Source organism: Podarcis melisellensis (genome assembly GCF_964234715.1).
Source record: "Podarcis melisellensis genome assembly, chromosome: 15".
Taxonomy (NCBI): Eukaryota; Metazoa; Chordata; class Lepidosauria; order Squamata; family Lacertidae; genus Podarcis; species Podarcis melisellensis.
In genome coordinates this window covers 19,199,380-19,207,786 of record NC_138532.1, presented here as the reverse complement: position 1 = coordinate 19,207,786, position 8,407 = coordinate 19,199,380, and the positions used below count along the sequence as shown (strand labels likewise).

At 45.3% G+C, this 8,407-nt stretch overlaps 1 long non-coding RNA gene across 1 annotated transcript; it reads right to left on the bottom strand.

The window, feature by feature from the left end:
* Positions 1-3,384: 3,384 nt before the first annotated feature.
* On the bottom strand, positions 3,385-6,606 carry LOC309357467. Its single transcript, XR_014163137.1, has 3 exons — positions 6,120-6,606; positions 5,039-5,168; positions 3,385-3,742 (listed from the first exon to the last, which is right to left on the bottom strand). It is a non-coding gene; the product is annotated as an uncharacterized lncRNA (long non-coding RNA).
* Positions 6,607-8,407: the final 1,801 nt, after the last annotated feature.

Genomic DNA, 8,407 nt, shown 5'->3' with positions numbered 1-8,407 from the left:
CCTTGAATCTCCTTGACAGACAACGGCGGGTCTGTCTGTCTGTCTGTCTCACTTTAAGCCAGAAATAATTGCTGAGCTTCCAGCTTCCTCCTTATTCCTTTGCACAATCCTTTTCTTCCCCCTTCCATGTAATCATTTTTGCTCATTAGAGAAACTTGGGAGATAAGCAGAGAGAACAATGGAGATGTGCAAGCTCTTTGTTGATGCAGAAGTGGCTGGATTTTCCTGCTTTCTGTCCTCCTCCTTCTCCCCACCCCCAACCACTTGACTTTCCCAAATCTGTCTGGTGTGTCTGGACTCTGGACTAGATTCCACATTCTAGCCAAGCGATCAGTCTCCAGCTTTGAACTCAGTTGGACCTTTAGGCTTTCAGGAAGCAAAAATAATAATAATAAAATGCCCCCCAAGGATGTACCTCAGCTCAAAGAGAGAGCAAGTGAGGAAATACAATAGATCAGCACTCTCCAGTTTTCAGGGAAAGCAGCTTCTGAGGACAGCTGGAAGCTGCAAAAAAGATAATTTCCTTCAGCAAGGAGGAACAACTTCTCTGCCATCAAACTCGCAAGGACTGTGTGATGCTCTGCAAAAAGAACCCAGTGTTTTTAGCTCCATCTTTCAGCAGAGGACCAAAGAGTGGCCCAATTCATCTATAGGGTGGGATTTAGGTCAACCTGCCCCTCTCCACTCCCAGTAACTGTTCACACAATCGTGCTTTTGCAGTTTTCCCAGTTCTTCTCTCTGGTCCATTCTCCGGTGTCTTTGCCACAACTTTCTCTGTCACTTATAAAGCAGGAAGAAGCAACCTTTGTTTTCCACCCTTGCACTCCCTCAGAAAACCAGTGCTTGATTCCAAACAGATGGCATGGGAGCAGCCAGAAGAACTGTTGTCTCTCCCGTACTTCTGGGAGACTCTATGGGCATCCAAGCAGCGGCTCAGTGGCCAGACCAAGGGACGTGACAGGGATGAGGGTCTCACAAAACACAGAGGGAATTTGCAAGGCTGAAAGTCAACGCTACTGGGTTCGGGGAAGTAGCTTAGGACATACCCAGGTTGAATTCCACAGAGTCTGGTCAAAGTGGGAGGACAGGTGCTAAGGGGTTTAGAAGGAGAAGCACTCAGTGAAGTAGAGGGTGAGAGTCTCACTTGCCTCTCCAGTGCTTCCCACTCAGGAAGGCCGTGGAGGAAGGCGCTTGAGATCCAACCGGCTCTATTCCCTTTTGACAACATCATGGCTTTCTATCTCAGCTGGCCAATCCTGGCCAATGTTACTGCTGACCAATCCAGACCAGTGGTGCTGTCCCTGGGGTTGTGAGAAGTATAGAGGATCCTCATATAGAGGAAAAGTCACTCCATGCACCTGGAGAACTCCACTACCGAAGGTCCCAGACAGAGGCTACCAAGGTTAGCCAGAGCAAGAATGTTATGTCTCCATCTGTACTAGAATTGTTTTTAGATGTTTTTGCTGTTTCGTTTCTCATGCTTTCGCTGTCTTGGGTTCCTTTGGAAGGGCAGGAGATAAATTTAATAATACAGTGGTACCTGAGGTTACAGACGCTTCAGGTTACAGGTTACAGAAATAGTACCTTGGGTTAAGAAATTTGCTTCAGGATGCAAACAGAAATCGTGCGGCAGGAGAGGGAGGCCCCATTAGCTAAAGTGGTATCTCAGGTTAAGAACAGCTTCAGACCTCCAGAACGAATTAAGTTCTTAACCTGAGGTACCACTGTAGATAAAATATAATAATAATAATAATAATAATAATAATAATAATAATAATAATAATATTCACAGAGGCACTGTGGGAACAAGGTGCTATGGTGGGACTTGGGCCTGATCCAGCAACCAGGCTCTTCCTCTGATGTTCTTATGGCAGCTACATTAGACAGAAGTTTCCAGGGAAGGTGGTAGCCATCCACCCACATACCTCTGCATATTCCTTAAACCTGCCTGTTCCCCCTAATCTATCTCCAGCCCTCAGATACGGTGAGAGATGTTGAAGAGAGATTCAACTGCTGTTGGTCCGATCAGATTCTGTATGTGGGATGGGGGGGGCACCATCTCGGTCTTCCCCCTCAGGCCCCATAATGTCTTGGGCTGGTCCTGTAAGAGCCCCACCACATCTGACAGGAATTAGCATCTGCCTCAACAGCTGCGTGGCCTTCTTTACGCCTTGTTTTCTGGTAATGAATACTAATGATCCTTCACAGTTTTATTCTAATTGCCTGCCTGTCAGGGTTTGTTACCCTTCCCCATTTTTTGACTCTCATACCAGACATTCACTCTTGCTCTTGCCGTAGTTGTTCCTGCTGTGTTGACGAGACTTTACACTTGTCAACAATTATTTTTTTTAAACAGAGTTGCGACGGTGATTAAGATTGCAGGGGGAGAGGAGACGAGAGAGAGAGAGAGAGAGAGAGAGAGAGAGAGAGAGAGAGAGAGAGAGAGAGATGCATCTCCACCCGTGAACATAGAATGCTCATTTCTAAGGTTACAAAATAAGAGGCTGTGGTATATAATTAAAACTAATAGGTTAACTGAGGAATATTTAGATCGTAGTCATGCCAAAGCAGCTGCCATCAGTCACTTGGCAGCTAAGCAGTGTTTGGAATCTAAGCGATGCCCACAGCAAAGGCGGTGACAAGACTGACAACCAAACATTGGGGCGTCTTGAGAAACTCCTTCCTTTGCCAAGTGAGGCATTCAGCCCTACTTTCTACTCAACAGGCAGCCAAAGACAGTGGCCTCATGAATTGTGCTGATTTGGGAAGTGCTCCTTCCATTGGCTGTTAGACATAATTCAAGGAGCTGATTTTAAATGCTGACACAGGTTGACACTGGCATGTCATAGGGCTGGGTCTCCATGTTCTGGACATCACACAGCTTAAGAACGGCAAGCATTTGATGATTCACCCTGGCTGTGGCAGTGATCTCTCCATGTGCTAAAAGTTGTTATCTGCCTGACACTTTGGGCAGGGCGGAAGAGAAATATGCACGCATGACTGTATGGGTTTGTGGGAGATTGGACCTTCATTTCCATAAAAAGTAAGAAAGCTCCCACAGCCCCATTGCCACTGTTGCATGCACAGCAATGTCCCAATTGAGAATATAGGTTGAGGCAAATAGGCAGAGATAGCGCTTCAAACTCAAGAGAGAATAAATGGCCAGACAAGGGGGAAAGAAGTCTGTTATGTAGAAAAGGCCTGCTCTTTTTTCTGCGCCGGATTAAACCCTGTGGAGGCTCCTAGGCAGTCAAAATCTCCGGGGGTGGGGGGGGAGAGAAGGCTCGCAAATCATCTCCTAATACTTTTTTTTATTTTACCAATCAACAATTTTAATAAACCAATTTTATTACACAAAACAAACTGTATTTATTTTTTTCTGTTATTGCAAGGGCCCTAGAAGGCATGAGGCCCATAGGCCAGTGCCTACTCTGCCTATCTGGTAATTCAGCTCTGTCTTGGGGGGGGGGGCGGGTATTGTGTTTCTCTAAGCTTGGAGGCAGGTCGATGGAAGCCTTTGCACGTTCGGGCTCAGCATCCTGAATGACAAAATCTTTGCTGGGGGGCGGGCACTTGCAGTCTCCCACTTCCATCCTCAGTGAAGTTTTCCCTCAGAGGCCCTTTGCTGGTGAGATGGTACCCCATGGCTTTGCCACAGATTTAGGGTTGCCATTTACTGAAGCAAGACAGGTTGTTTTGAGAGTGCTGTCATTTCCCTTTGCCTGGGCGTCTTCTGTGCCACCTGCAGATTAAAGATCAACAGAACCAAAAGGGTATAGATAGATAGATAGATAGATAGATAGATAGATAGATAGATAGATAGATTCTTTATTGTCATTACACAAGTGCAACATTGCACAAGTGCAACGAAATTGGATGCCATCCCTTAAAAACAACAAAAGCAAAACAACAGCAACAACCAAACAAACCACATTCCAGCCACACCCATATTGGTGTGACAGGGTGGGGGGAGGAAGAGAGAGGAATGAGCAGCTATCTCTGTGTGCAGGAACTGGGGGTGGAGGACAGATTGGTGAGCAGGACTGCCTAGTAACAATCGCAGAGGAGGGAAGGGGGAAATACTGTCCGAGGTTTTGTTCTTGAAAATTATTTGGGAGGACGGGAAGGCGCTGTGAACAAAAGCTCTTCCATTTGCTATAGCTGGGAACCACAGGAAGAGAGAGGGCTCTTGTGCTTGGGGGTCCTGCTTGTAGGCTTCACACAAACATCTGTTTGGCCACTGTTTGTGAGAACAGGATGCTGGACTAGATGGGCCATTGGCCTGATCCAGTACGCTCTTCTTGTGTTCTCATAAACAAATTGAGAGCTACTGAACACAGGAACATAGGGAGATTCCTTAGGCCAAGTCAGAGCATTGGTCCATCTAGCTTAGTATATTCTACACTGACTGCCAGCAGCTTTCTGGGCAGGGAGCATTCCCAGCCCTACCAGAAGATGCTGGGGATTGAACCTGAGACCTTCTGAATGCCAAGCAGAGGCACTACCACTGAGCTACTTCCTTCACCCACTGATGTTTGGTCGGTTCTCGTTTTTGTGGGTCTCTTTCTGCTCCTGCCAACCTTGCAGTTTGAAAGCATGTCAAAGTGCAAATAGATAAATAGGTACCCCTCCGGCGGGAAGGTAAACAGCATTTACGTGCACTGTGCTGGTTCGCCAGAAGCGGCTTAGTCATGCTGGCCACATGACCCGGAAGCTGTATGCCGGCTCCCTCAGCCAATAAAGCAAGATGAATCAGAGTAAGTCACGACTGGAACTAATGGTCAGGGGTACCTATACCTTTTTTACTTTATACATGTATACGATGAAAGAGAAAGAAAGGAAAACTGCAAGGCACAACTTTTTAAGTTTAAATAGTGTTTTAAGGGAAAAGGTTAGTTCTCTTTTTATATATTTATACAGTGAGTTGTTTTATACTGGGTATATTTGTATCATTTCACTGGTATAGTAATTTCCCCTGCCTTTGGGTATAAAATGCAGCTATTAAATGATTATGTTTTAAATTCTTCTGCATACTTACCCACAATCAAGTCCCACTGAAATCAGGGGGTCTTCACTTTTCAGTAAACATCCTCAGTAAATGTCCACAGGATCAGACTGTCAATGAGTGAAACGACACATATCTTGACTTTTGGTGTGCTGGAACTGATCTAGGGATTTTACAGGAGAGGAATCTTTTCATGGAACTCTGCAGCTCATATAGTAGTTCAAATGCACACAACAGCTGTCTTGGATTTCATTCATTCATTCATTCATAATTTTATTTGTATGCTGCTTTTACACACACACACACACACAGGTTCAAAGCAAAAGAAAATGGAACACCAAAACAATTTCATAAGAATGTAACAAAAGAACAACACAATAGCAAATATAACATCGTACCCCAAAAAAAGTTATCAGTTCTATAAATACAGTATAACAAAATTACATTAACAATATTACACCAATTATTGGAATAACACTTGTAGTTTAATGTTGAATTTTTGATAGAGTGGAGATGTAAAAGATTGGGATTATTATAAAAGATGCAGGAGGAAATGGTTAACAAAAGGACCCACAAAGGGTAGGAGGGAAGTACAGGAGATTCTTGGAAATCTTGTTTTTATGTTGGTTGTTGGATAATTGATTGTAAAATTGTAAAATCTGAAAAAATAAATAACTTTAAAAAACAACAACACAATATTACACCTCTTGGCCATAGCAAAAATAAACCAGGAACTTAACAGTTTTCACTTGGGTCCTAGAAAAAGCCCTCCCTTGACGCTGGTTACAGTCCCTCTCCTGCAGCAACTTGCAATAGTTTTGGATTTGATATCCTGCTTTATCACTACCCAAAGGAGTCTCAAAGCGTCTAACAATCTCCTTTTCCCTTCCTGCCCCACAACAAACACTCTGTGAGGTGAGTGGGGCTGAGAGACTTCAGAGAAGTGTGCCTAGTCCAAGGTCACCCAGCAGCTGCATGTGGAGGAGCGGGGAATCAAACCCAGTTCACCAGATCACGAGTCCACTGCTCTTAACCACTACACCACGCTGGCTTTCGAAACAGGTAGGGTTTCAGAAAACACTTTTCCCATTAGGTTGCTGCTTCTCTACTTTACCTGGTGATGTCAGGGATCAAACTTGGGACCTTGGGCATGCAAAGCAGACATGCTGAGCTCTAGCCTCTTCCCCCTGACCCATTACTGTATGGGTCAGATGAAACATCCATCCACTTCCTTCTCCACCTGCAGCCTTTGATAGGTGCAATGCAGAAAGGTCTTGGGCACGTGCTTCTGCCGGGTGCATGGCTCAGTTCCTAAATCACAAGCTCTGGCCCAGGGAGGTCAAATGCCACAGCTAACCATGTGGCTTCCATCCACTGTCATGTCTGTCTCAGCATTCAACTCTATGCCTCCCACAGCAAGCAGCTCGCGGAGGCAGATAGCACAAGACTGTCCACACTTGGCTTCCGCACTGCTCCCAGCACCTCCCGTGTTGCTGGTGTCAACTGCTCCAACAGCCCTTTGCGGCGGATGTATCAGATCGCAGTGGGAACAGAACGTGCCCTGCCTAGCTGAGCTGCCAGTGTCATCTGCTGCTTCAGTATTTGCAATCTGTTCTGGAATTTCTCGGCTCAACAATCAGACTCCAAGATGGCAACATAAGACGGGTCCTGCTGGTTCTGACCAAGACTCCTTCTAGCCCAGCAACTTCTTAAGGGCTGTACTGGGGCAGGGGGTGGTGTGGAGATTGGTTTAATTTTTAATTGTTCTTAGCCGCTTTCTCTCAGGGGTAGGTGTTCTACCAATTTTGACATTTCATTCAGTCCTTGTGTCTTCATCAACCATTCTTTCAATAAAGGAACTGATGGATCCCTCTATGATTGGATAAATAAGCCTGCAATACTAACCCCACTTAAAAAGGTAAAGGGACCCCTGACTATTAGGTCCAGTCGTGACCGACTCTGGGGTTGCGGCCCTCATCTCGCTTTATTGGCCGAGGGAGCCGGCGTACAGCTTCCGGGTCATGTGGCCAGCATGACTAAGCCACTTCTGGCGAACCAGAGCAGCGCACGGAAACGGCGTTTACCTTTCTGCCAGAGCGGTACCTATTTATCTACTTGCACTTTGAGGTGCTTTCAAACTGCTAGGTTGGCAGGAGCAGGGACCGAGCAATGGGAGCTCACCCAGTCGTGGGGATTCGAACCGCCAACCTTCTGATCAGCAAGTCCTAGGCTCTGTGGTTTAACCCACAACACCATCCGTGTCCCATTAGTAAACCCCACTGAATTCAATAGGACTTACTTCCAAACAGAAATGATTAGGATTGCAGTGTAAAATCATGGTGGCTATTTGGAAGTTCTAAATTTGTTCTCTTTTTTTCCCCTTGACCCACGGTATCCAAATATTTATTTATTAGAAAACACTCCTGTACAGTGATACCTTGGGCTACAGACGCTTCAGGTTACAGACTCCACTAACCCAGAAATAGTACCTCGGGTTAAGAACTTTGCTTCAGGATGAGAACAGAAATTGGTGCAGCGGCAGCAGGATGCCCCATTAGCTAAAGTGGTGCTTCAGGTTAAGAACAGTTTCAGGTTAAGAACGGACCTCCAGAACGAATTAAGTCCTTAACTAGAGGTACCACTGTACTGCTTTTCACATGGCGTCCAACATCATTAGAACAATGTTACAACAAAACAAATCAAAATATACCAGCAAAGAAAGCGACGTAAAATAAGCACAGCGTACAGAGAGCAAAAATGTGTCAGCAATCAGCAACCCACAAATGTCTGGGTAAGCAGAAATGTTTCTAATTGCTGGCAGAAATACATCACTGAGGGGGCCTGCTAGATCTCTGAGTGAGACTTTTCCACAATACTAGGTGCCACTGCAAAGAAAACGCTGTAAAGAAATAGCCAAAGCACATCAACAATGGACCCGGGGGAAACAGAATAATCCCATGGCATCACTAAATGTATGTGCAAGTTTACATCAACCCCCAATAATTTTGTCTCAGCAAATCCACCAGGCATGCAAGAATTCATTCCTGGGCACAATTCCAGCAAGTATTGTTTCTATCTGAATATGTCAGACGGTAATGTTTCAGACAACACTGATGATACACTAACTCATAATGGTCCTCCTGTACGTTAACGCAATGGGAATTTGCAGGTGGGTGCAGTTTACCTCGCACAGCCTATAGTAATTGGCATCCTCAACATTTCCCCATCTTTCCTTAAATGAGCTTAGCTTTGTATATTCACGAGACAGCAACAACTGGTAGATTTGAGGCTGTGGACCCTTCTGAGAATCCCTTTCATGAATAATGGATTCAAATGGTGTCGGAGTAGCTGCTGTCGTTCCCTTGTTAAGATTTTGCAAGACAAATCTCCTCCATGGTACCA